This window comes from Thermobia domestica, chromosome 7 (assembly GCF_964235325.1).
Source record: "Thermobia domestica chromosome 7, izTheDome1.hap1.1, whole genome shotgun sequence".
In the NCBI taxonomy this organism is placed as follows: domain Eukaryota; kingdom Metazoa; phylum Arthropoda; class Insecta; order Zygentoma; family Lepismatidae; genus Thermobia; species Thermobia domestica.
This window is the reverse complement of record NC_137460.1, coordinates 269,359,251-269,372,196: the sequence shown is the minus strand read 5'-3', so window position 1 is coordinate 269,372,196 and position 12,946 is coordinate 269,359,251.

Below are 12,946 nucleotides of genomic sequence, written 5' to 3'. Positions count from 1 at the left end.
ACCTCTTGCCGCAGTCGAAAAGTAGCCCTTTGCCGACTGGATATCAACCCTTCAGGAAGGCAAAATTTTCAGCACTTTTTAGAGTAGCTTTGCCTAAGTTTGCCTCCGTGCTATGATTTCTCATGAAGGGCACAATTGCTAGTTCTGAAAGTATATAATACTTCCATGTCCCATTCAATTTCTTGTTTTTTGGCTGAAAGTGCTGCAAAAAAGCAAAAAGAACAAATTTTATACTGGGACACACAAAAAAATGCAAGTATTATACTTCAAGAACTTCCAAGGGTGCTCCTTGTCGAGAAATCATAGCATGGAGGAAGACTTAGGCAAGACTAATGTAAAAGCTGATGAAAATTTTGCCTTCCTGAAGCGTTGATTTCCAGTCGGCAAAGGGCCACTTTTCGACGGCGGCAAGAAGTGGATGCCGCCAGTGGGAGAATCGGGAAGCCGACGTCGAAAAGAGGTCCTTTCCAGCAGTCGGCAAACAGCCGGAAAGGCGCATAAAATGCGCCGGCGCCGCCGTCGAACAGTTGACTTGCCGAGCAGTCGGCAAACAGCCGGAAATGAGCATTAAATGCGCCGGCGCCGCCGTCGGAAAGTTGCCTTGCCGAGCAGTTGGCAAACAGCCGGTAATTAGCATTAACTGCGCCGGCGCCGCCGTCGAGAAGTTGACTTGCCGAGCAGTCGGCAAACAGCCGGAAATGAGCATTAAATGCGCCGGCGCCGCCGTCGGAAAGTTGCCTTGCCGAGCAGTCGGCAAACAGCTGTAAAGGTGCAGTAAATGCGCCGGCGCCGCCGTCGAAAAGAGGCCGGCATAAGGAGTCGGCAGAGGGTCGGAAAGAGGTCTTTCCGACTGTTTTGCCGACTCTGGCGGTCGGCAACAGCCGGCAAAGAGTCGGCAAAGGGCATTATTTTTTACGATTTTCGACCGCTTGCCGCCTCGGCAAAAGGTCGGCAATTTTGAACAAGTAGATCGTCGTGCCGCCGCGGACGGGTGCCGGCTGCCTACCGGCGGCCTGCCACCGTCGACGGCGGCAATCCCTCTTGCCGACCGCGGCATCCTGATGAAGAAAGTAACTGATTGTAAACTTATTTTTTTTAGAACTTTTATGTCGGGAATCGAACTCGGGACCACGTGCAACAATGGCACGCGCTAGCAAATTGAACAACGGCTAAGGCTTTATCCACGTGCACAAACTGTCCTATGACGAGAACATGACAAGACTAGTGATGGGTAAATTCCCGGGAAGATATTTTTCGGAAATATTCCCGGGAAGATTCCCCGAAATGGGAATTTTTCGGGAATTTATGAACAATCACAAATAAAAGTACATTCTATTACTATATTATCATTTCAAAGTTAAATTCGTTTTATATCACAATATATTATTACAATTGTCCCAAGAGGAGTCTTTAAAATGTATATTCTGAACGATGTTATTTTATTAATATTTTATTGTATTTAGAGAGTACGCATATATGGCTATTTATTTACAATATGTTGTACGAAAGAAAATATGTTCCAAAAATGGTGTAGTATGTCCACATACTTTTAAACCGCTAAAAAAGTTTAAATTTACATGTAAGTGGATTTTCTAAACTTGACTGAACTACTGATATAAACATATTAAATTTTTACATGTTATAAACAAATTAGGTTGGGTAAGTGTCAGAAGACATGTGTCCCACCATTTTGTCAACATTTGGGCATAATATGTATGTTCACAATATTTAAAGTCTTATCGTAAAATAAAGTAATTAGTCATATTGTTCTTTGGAAGATAATGTAAAGAAATGGAAATAAATTCCTTCCCGAGATTTTATAGGCCTGGGAGAAAACACGGAAGTATTCCCATTTTATAAAATTCCTTCCCCCCGAGAATATTCCCACTAACCATCACTAGACAAGACTCTTTGCTGGTAGTAGACAAAGCTATGCAAGCGGTTTGTTTTGTAGCATTCTGGAAAAATGTGAATTTCCATTGGTTGTATAAGCAGTGGTGCCACTTATAGTAATCACTTTACGAATGAAATACGCAACCGCAGAAGAAGAAGATTTGAAAAATAAAGTTACGTTTCTGAAAGTTCTTGAAAATAATTTCAGTAACAAAAAATATAAGGGAAGTATAAGAACAGTGTTAAATTCTTATAATATTTGAATTCACAATGGCTGGTTAGGCGTCTGTTAAGTTGGAATTGTTGTGCAAAGAAGAAATTGCTTATGACTCACCTCAGGAAGATCCACTCGAAGGGAAAGAGTGGACATACGAACTGATGACTGACAACAAAGAGGTAATATTATCTACAGCGGAAGGAGAGCAGACAATGGACAAGAGTACGGGTATGTATTCTTTGGATGTGAAACTGACCGTTGATATGCTGAAATCAGAATTTACAAAATCAGATCCTACATTAGAAAGTACTATAGAAACGCTAAGAAAAATAGTGGTTCAGGAGACTTGTGCGTCGTACCGGTACTCTAATGACTCCCAACAATTAACCACAAAACATTTAAATTCAGTTCAGCCACAAAGTTATTGTTCAATTTTCATATACTAATTGGCTTAGATTGACAATATGATTAAAAAGGTTCGGAAAATTGTTGGTTAATAGAAATGCTTCTCAAGAAGTATTTAGATATCGGAGATATCTCAAACGTAAGTTGGTAATCTACAATTTGGAAACGGCATGGCCCACATACACTAGCTGTATATCAAATAATAAGAAAGAATGTTTTTTTTTTTTCAAGATACAAACTACTACTCATAGAAATCTTACGTAGTTTATATCTTGATAAAAAATTGATTCTTCTATTATTATTGATTACACATTACTCACTAATTGTTGCACATATTTAAAATATAGGTGCTCGACGATATTGTTTTATTTATATAGAGACTTTTGTAAAATAACAAATCGCTAGAACGATATTCATCCTAAAATTTTCAAATTAAACGTGGAACGTATTATATTGAAAAAAAAATGGACGTTTGTAATTTTATTCAGGATTTAGCTCAAATGAGCCTAGCCTCAATTCTCCGGAGGGCTTAGAAAGACATTAGCAAAATACAACATAAAGAATATGATTACCAACAATGGATGTTCATTAATGGTAGAGGTCCATACACAAATCCATTTCATATTTGCATTCATTTCTTTCAAGGAAGTCAACTTTTTATATTCCCAGCAATTATTTCTAGGGTATGGACCTCCATTTCTCAATATAGGATCTCTTTAAGAGCTTAGTAAACGTACACCATATATGAATTATTGTTAAAAAAAGTCTAACGAGCATGCGCTAGATGACCAGTGAAAACAAGATTGCTATGCAGATTAGGACATTAAACAGAAAGTTGGTAAACGAGGATAGCGCAAAACATTTCATTTAGGATAAACTTACATGTCTTGCGTGTTGAATGTGTACTTGAACGTTCCTAAGTATTTTATATGTAACATTCTGAAATGTTTTCTTTGCTTGCTTATTTGTGTTCCGAAGTATCACGATACATTAGGGACGTAATTTCTCAATTATATGGATTCCTTCATTCCCTAACATTTTTCTGGTTCCGTGTCATGATTTGACACATTGAATTTTGATATTCCATTTCGTTTTCAGTGGTTACTAGATACCGTAACACGGAGTTACCTTGCACATTGGTCGTTACTTTGCAATTATCGATATTTGTAAAGAAAATTATGTATTTTCTGGTACCGACTCTGGAACCACATTCTAATAGCTTAACATATGTCCCACAAAAGTGCCAACTGATGAACAGAATATATCATTTTCGTAAACTTATTTGTTTTAGTTATTCCTTTGTCCAAGTATGATCCGAACACTAATCAGTTCAAGATTTACGGGGTTTGTAACTTTCAGGCTGAATCCCACTGAAAATTGTGAAAAACTGCAAAGAGAACTGAATGCAAAACTAGAAGAAATTCTATCGAAACAATTAATAATAGACATATTATCTAAAGACATTCTGCAAAATAATGGACAGATCTCTCAAAACGAAAATACAAGTGCATCCTGGAGTGAAATTGTAAAACGCAATATTAATGTACACCCCAACTCGCAAGAAAGCAACACCCTTGAACAGGTGAAAAGAAACAATGTCTCTCATTCAGTGCATAATAGTGTGAACCAACCAATAGCTAAAAACTCATCGAAATTTGTTGGAAATGTTCGGCAGAAGAAAAACAATGTAAATGTAATATACAAGAGTAAATACGAAACGCAGTTATTGGAGGACAAAGAAAAGGTCGAAACAAATAAAAGTAAACCGCGATATAATCTGTAGTCGCAAACTATGCGTAATGTAGAAACCCCACACTATGAACAGGTAGGTTCACCAGAAGGCATTAGAACTCAGAATAGATTTGTAGTGCTTGAAGGTGAAATCGTCAAAGAACATTTTAAAAGTAGTACGTCGCAGGACAGGAAAAGTATTCCGAAATTCTTTGAAGATAGTGAAACCCATAACAAGCTGAGAACAAAATTAGACGTAAATGTGACTCGACAAAACAACAGAAGAAATAGGAATGCTGAAGGGAGTAATAGACAGGAAAGTGACCTGAAGAAACTAGTTATATTATCAGATAGCCAAGGTCGTGGGTTAGGTACACTTATGAGCAACAAACTAAACAAGGTAAGAACTGTTAACTTTGTTAAGCCAGGAGCTCGATCTGAGCAAGTGTTGAAGGACTGCGTACAAGAAACAGAAAAACTCACAAAAGAGGATTATGTGTTAATAATCACTGGAACTAATGATGTATCTAAAAACGAAGCAAATAGTGTAATAGCTGCTTATGAAAGTGTATTAGGTAAATTTGGTAATACCAATGTTCTGGCCTGTACAGTCCCTCACCGGTACGACTTAATTGATAAATCTTGTGTCAATTTAGAAGTGAGGAAAACTAATCAGGAAATCATGAAATTATGTAACAAGTATACTAATGTACATATTGTCGATCTTGCGTCTCTCGACCGAACGCACCATACTCAGCATGGTCTACATTTAAACCGCAGAGGTAAGCTTCTCATTGTAGACAAGGTAAATCAATTAATAAGTCCAGTGGAAAATCATATAGTATAGTACAGTACAGAAATGGGAAACAAAATCTTTAGCCTGCAAACAGGTTACTAATAATACAAAGGTAACGTCTAAATGTACAGTTGTAAAAGGTGGTTCTAGAGCTTTGAACACATTTCAGTTTTCCAACGTAAGTTTTAGTTTAGTTATGGGGAATGGATTGCTTGAAATGCACAGTGAGGATAGCCAAATGTTGTTTGTGGCAAAAGAGATGCTTCACAATTTGGGGCGTACATCAGTAACACTAGTAAATCTTAATAGTAGAAAGACAATACATAACCAAACATGTAACTTGAAAAAAAGGAGTACAGATACATCTACTGAGAGTTCGCAATCCATGGCTTTCTTTAATGGTAACGCAGAAGGCAGTAAAAACGTTTCGGAACACAACAAAAGAAACGCAAAAGTTATCCTCCCAATTTCTTAATGCATGACACCACAAAGAAACATACACATTCAACAATAGGCGCCCCAAGTAGTAGTACGCGTGTGACCAACCGACAAAGGCGATTACCCGAAAAACTCAGGAATAATGATTTTTTATGCGACGAGACAATAATATCACTTCTAAAGTAGTTAATGGGGAACATGTATCTAAGTTTGATGAAAATCTAAGCATCAAAGAGATAACAAATGCTCCACTCATCGACATAGATACCTCTTCTAGGTCAGTATGCTACCAATCAAACCAATATAGTACAGTTGAACTAAAGGTACTACATCAGAATATACAATCCATTAGAAATAAAATAGATGAACTAGACATACTAATCAGAAACGACACTGAGCTGATGAACCCAGATGTAATTTGTATTACCGAACACTGGTTGAGGGAAGATAAAATAGAGTATACAGTCCTACCAAATTATATATGTGTTGGTGGATTTTGCCGGACATTCAGTAGGTGCGGTGGTGCTTTAATGTATGTGAGAAAAATATTAATGTAGAAGGTAAAAAACAACAGCGTGTATCTGAATGAGGAACAGACATTTGAGCATGCAGTAATAGAAATCGAAAAATCATGACATAGGTTCATTATAATAGTCATGTATAGAACACGTGACAGCTCCTTTCCCCGTTTTATTGAAAAATTAGAACAACTGTTAACTCTAGTTAAGAAAGAAAGTAAACCAATCGTATTATGTGGCGACCTAAACATTGATTTCCTGACACCATCAAATCACCTAACATTATTATCAAACACTTTGCAATCCTTCGGCCTACAACACACTATAAACACTCCAAGCCGCATTACAGAAAACTCAGAATCTTGTATAGATCAAATTATAATAGATAATGAAACTACTTCCTTTAAAGCAAATAATCTTAACACATCACTCTCCGACCATAATGCAGTTCAAATAAACATAACACTTCAACCCCAAGATCCGAAAATTGATAGAAAAGAATGTAAGTGGGCAAGAAACTTTCATGAAACGAACGTGGAGTACTTTCAATATCTTCTTAGTAAGGAAGACTCGACGGACACGCTACTAGAAAATGACGTAAACAATAAATACAGACAGTTCATTAATACAGTTAGGCACTATTTCGAAATAGCCTTTCCACTTAAAAAGATAAAGGTATATTCTCACAAAACTAGATGCAACTGGATAACACGAGGCATAATTAATTCCTGCATGAGAAACAAACAACTACATACAATTGTGAAAAGGACGAATAATAGGAAATTAAAAGAATATTTTAATAAATATAGAAGTATTCTTAAAGGAGTAATAAAAGAAGCAAAGAAAATGCACACATCAAATAGGATATCTAAATCTGATAACAAGAACAAAACACTATGGCAAGTAGTAAATGAACAATCAACCGCATCAAAAACGCAAAAAATAGAAATTAAAAAAATAATACAGCAAGGCCGAGAAATAACAAATAAACAACATATTGCAAACCTACTTAATGATTTTTTTGCCAACGTTGCGAAAACATAATCAAATTCTGAGTCTGAAAAGACTAACAACATAAAATTACCTAGTAATTCTGTATCTATATACTTAATACTTACCACAGAGTTAGAAATATTATCGATTATTAAAAAAATGAAGACGAAAAAATCTTCTGGGCCCGACGATATTCCTTATTACTTGCTTAAAATATGTGCAGAATATTTTCTTATACCGTTGACTGATATATGCAATTCCTCTCTTGAAACGGGAACATTTCCAGAAGATCTTAAACTTGCAAAAATAAGACCTATACACAAAAAAGGATCAACTACTGACCCAGGAAATTATCGTCCTATCTCTATACTATCTGTTTTCTCCAAAATTTTAGAAAAAGTTATGTATAACAGATTGGTGCCCTTTTTGGAAAAGAATAATATCTTCACGAAGAGCCAATTCGGGTTTAGGAAGTGCAAATCAATTAACAATGCTGTAGTTGCTTTTCTAAGTGATATATATAAAGCGAGAGTGAGAAGAAATAAAATATATGGAATTTTTCTGGATCTCACAAAAGCCTTTGACCTTGTTAATCATAAAATTTTATTGAAAAATTGCGTAGTTATGATATTAGAGGTCATGCTAATTTATGGTTCCACTCCTATTTGACTAACCGCATGCAATATGTAGAAATAGGTCCAACCAAGTCAGAGGTAAGACACATTAGGCACGGAGTTACACAAGGGTCAATATTAGGTCCTATACTTTTCCTTATATACATTAACGATCTTCCTGATTATATAGTTGCAAACAAAAGCGTACTTTTTGCGGATGATACAAATATTTTAGTTGAAATTCCAAATAACATTTGCTCCGAGGAAATCATATTTAAGAACACGACAGATAAAATTACAGAATGGATAAAAGCAAACCAACTTAACTTAAATGCAGCGAAAACAACTATAATGAGTTTCAATGAAGGAAAACTGAACTCTCTAAATATACATCAAATACGTATAGACGGGGAACTCATACAGGTATCTGACTCTTGTAAATTTTTAGGGATAAAATTAGACTCTAAGTTAACATGGGACGATCACGTGAATGATTTGTTGAGGAAACTAAGCGCGAAAATATATCTTATACGTAAAGTTAGTAAGATTCTAACTACAGAAACATTGAAAACAATTTATTTCGGATTGATTCAGTCAATTCTATCGTATGGAATCATTTTCTGGGGTAATACCTGTTATGCAAAAAAGTGTTTACTATGCAGAAGAAAATGTTACGAATAATGTTATCAGTCCCGTTTCATACACCAAGTAGACCACTGTTTCAGAAACTTAAAATATTACCATTGCCGTGTATATACATTCTAGAAACAACATCATTTATACATATGAATAAAAGAAACTTTTAACTCAACTCGGACCTACACGAATACAACACAAGAACAACCAATCATATTCATATCCAAAATTTCCGTCTAACAAGAACTCAAAATTCGTTACACCACATAGGAATAAAACTTTATAATAAATTACCAGATCGTGTCAAACGAATGCCAAACTTGCAGTTTAAAAGACACCTCAAGTTACTGTTACTCAAACATCTTTTCTATGGTTTAGATGAATATTTTCACTGTGATCTTTCTTTATAATGTAAATATTAGATATATTTGAATTTTAAAATATATAAAACAAGGTTAATTTATATTTTCTCTAAAAGTACACTTAGTTTGTTTTATTGTTACGTATATATTTTCTATTATTACTTTATATATTGTATTATTATATATTATTTTTTAAATAATTGTATTACTAATTGTAGCGTATCTCCTGCAATTATTATTATTATAACTTGTAATAGTAACTGTATCTCTTGACGAAGCCATGAACGCTAAGTTCTTACGGCGGAAAATGAAATAAATAAATAAATAAAAATCGCATGATTTTTTTTTAACGGCAAGTCTGTGATTACACTCTAAAACAGTGACTTTAATCGGTTTTTACAGGTGTAGTCACTTCCTGGAACTGTTTCTGCGTGAGTCACTTTTCTGAACTGTTCATGCCTTTGGTGTGACGTCTTAGTTCAGAGATTGGTGTTACTCAGTACTTGTGTGTATTAATAGCTTTTATCATACTTCATACTGCCTTTTTGGACAGTTCCTTATTTTTGCACTTCAAGATGTAAACGCTGAGCTATTCCGTATAAAATCAGGAAGTTTACATATGAAGCCTCAAAAATTAGAGTTAAATTTTACATTTCAAGTAGTATTACCAGTTGACGAAAAAAAAGTGGAAGGCTGAGATTTTTTCGAAGTCAGTTTTGAAATTACAGGACCTAAAAATACTGATAATTTACCAGCAAAATATTCCATTCTTGACATTTGTTCGATTAGCACTTGCAGAGAGCTCAAAGCTCGTAGGATACTAGCAGGTAGCAACATAGCACTTGCAACATAGATATTTTCTATTTTGTATCCAAGTAGTATGAGAATCTTCAAGGTAATTTAAATGAAATTTTTATTAATTGTTTATGGTAATGAACAATTTGTTAAACAACTAATTTATATTTTAGCAGAGTGTGACGTGAAAAGTCACGAAATATCAAAACTGTACCGTCAAATGGGGTGAATAGAAACACATTTTTGGCTATATGAGTATATAAGTTTGGTGATGTTAAAGATTTCCCTTATCAGATTATTCCAAGAAAACGGTCTTAATATGCTAATGAAGTTAAGTAAACGTCATATTAATTTATCATCTCCACTTTTCTTCACCTTGATTTTTTTTAATGTCTCTATTCACCCCATGGGTAGGGGTGAATAGAAACAATGACTTTATTTTCATTGTTGTTTCTTTTGTACTATTGGGAAGGTAAAAAGAAACAGCGTATTTGTAGATACGAACTATTTATTTGATACCTGCAAGATATAAGTTCAATAAGACCAGTATTACATAAGTTACAAACTTATAAAACAATACAATGTACATACAAAGTAGGTACAAACGACCGTATAATTTTTATGACATTTGAAAAAAGACTTAACCACTGAAATCACTAGGGAAACTTATCGTATACTTAAAGCGTGCTGACGAACTCCTAATAAGACCCGACAGTTTCGTCAGAGTATCCTCATGTAGTAAGAACGACTCTTCAGAAATTTCTAAAAATTTCATTGTTTTTGTTCCTCTTATAAAACACTCCCACATATCAACGATGTTCACATTTTCGCACTTGGGTAGCGAATAGCCTCACCGAGTATTTTAGCTTCCCTTAAACCTTTACCACAACAAAATCACCAGCTTTAAAAAACCATGATCTAGTTCATGATCGTCTGGAGTGTTGTCTTACTCCTTTTCCGACAATACAAGGGTTATAAAACACTCCCACATACCCACCATGTTCACATTTTCTCATCTTTGTCACTGTCGTGAAGACAATAATAGTCTGAGCTCTGTGATGACGATTGTTCCACATGCATCAACTTTCTTGTTCGTGAGAAATCCGTTTCGTTGCTGTCGGAGTAAGAGAGCGCAGGTTGAGTTTCGTTGTGATTTGATGAAAGTGTATCATTTTCAGAATACAAACCCTCTTCTTCCGTTCTTCTTCTTCTTCTTCTTCTTCTTCTGTTCCCTCTTCTTCCGTTGTTTAATTTTTTCATGTTCTCGCATGTTCTTGAGAAGACCCATAAGGGAACGGTCTACAGTCTGAGATGTCTCTTTGCTGTTCTGTTTCTTCTCGTTCAGTGTCTCTTTTCGGCAGCTTCCTCAGTACTTGGTCTCGACAAAGGGGAAAAATTCCACACTTTTCAAATCCAGCCCTGATATTTACCTCCTTCAATTTGTCACACATTTTTTCGAGAAGAGTTGGAAATTTGTTCTTAGAGATGGTTGATTCATTCCTATCAGGTCCTTTTTTCCGCTCCTCAAAATTTTCCACTCCTCAAGAAGTGTTTCTATTCACAACATTAATTAAAAATCGTAACAATAACCCAGTAAAGTTAAATTTTGATTACAAATAATTTACAAAAGGAAAACGTTTACTATGAACCTCTTTAACCCTTCAGCACTCGCGCACAGACCGACACGCGAGAAGTCGCACGCGGTCGAAATGACCGCGTTGTAAATTCGATGTTCAGGAATGAATTACATATTTTTAAATGAATTGTATACTTGCCAAAAGCAGTGGAGTGTTGCAACAATACAGTCTGGGGAAGGATTAGAGGGGGTGAGGGGAAGTTTTCTCAAAGTCACTAAACAAAATCAAAGAATATTTATAAGTGTCGAAAAGACTGCGCTGCGAGTTCTCGAGGGTTAAATGAAACAACAAACTAGAAAATTGGCTTATGTTTAAATGCAACAAATATGAAAATGTCATACTTGCCAAGAAAGTTTGTGGAGCGCCAAAATACCGTGTAGGATTTCAGTAACATATTAACGCTGCTGCCGTTACCTCAGTGTTCCCAACTCACTAAAAGATTTTGTATCTGCTGTGAACACTTTAGCCATTTAAGACAATGTTAAGAAATTTCAGTTTTGTTGATTAATTTATCGTTCAGATAAATCTAAAACTAATCTGGGAGTTTTGTTTCTATTGACTGCCATGTTTCTATTCACCCCATTTGACAGTATGCAAACTTGCAATATCATGAGATGACAGCACATACCCAGTCAGGAATGTTAAGAGAAATAGTAACTGTATTCGCAATAATAGTAAATTAATATTCTCTAAGAACAAATTTCCAACGCTTCTCAAAAAAATGTGTGATAAACTGAAGGGGGTAAATATCAGGGCTGGATTTGAAAAGTGTGGAATTTTTCCCCTTTGTCGAGACCAAGTACTGAGGAAGCTGCCGAAAAGAGACACTGAACGAGAAGAAACAGAACAGCAAAGATACATCTCAGACTGTAGACCGTTCCCTTATGGGTCTTCTCAAGAACATGCGAGAACATGAAAAAATTAAACAACGGAAGAAGAGGGAACAAATAGATGTTGTTTCTGGTAAGAATTTTGGTTTGTATTCTGAAAATGATACACTTTCATCAAATCACAACGAAACTCAACCTGCGCTCTCTTACTCCGACAGCAACGAAACGGATTTCTCACGAACAAGAAAGTTGATGCATGTGGAACAATCGTCATCATAGAGCTCAGACTATTATTGCCTTCACGACAGTGACAAAGATGAGAAAATGTGAACATGGTGGGTATGTGGGAGTGTTTTATAACCGGTGTATTGTCGGAAAAGGAATGAGACAACACTCCAGAAGACAACATTCCAGACGATCATGAACTAGATCATGGATTTCTAAAGCTGGTGATTTTGCTGTGGTAAAGGTTTAAGGGAAGCTAAAATACTCGGGGAGGCTATTCGCTACCCAGGTGCGAAAATGTGAACATGGTTGATATGTGGGAGTGTTTTATAAGAGGAACAAAAACAATGAAATTTTTAGAAATTTCTGAAGAATCGTTCTTACTACATGAGGATATTCTGACGAAACTGTCGGGTCTTATTAGGAGTTCGTCAGCACGCTTTAAGTATACGATAAGTTTCCCTAGTGATTTCAGTGGTTAAGTCTTTTTTCAAATGTCATAAAAATTATACGGTTGTTTGTACCTACTTTGTATGTACATTGTATTGTTTTATAAGTTTGTAACTTATGTAATACTGGTCTTATTGAACTTATATCTTGCAGGTATCAAATAAATAGTTCGTATCTACAAATACGCTGTTTCTTTTTACCTTCCCAATAGTACAAAAGAAACAACAATGAAAATAAAGTCATTGTTTCTATTCACCCCTACCCATGGGGTGAATAGAGACATTAAAAAAAATCAAGGTGAAGAAAAGTGGAGATGATAAATTAATATGACGTTTACTTAACTTCATTAGCATATTAAGACCGTTTTCTTGGAATAATCTGATAAGGGAAGTCTTTAACATCACCA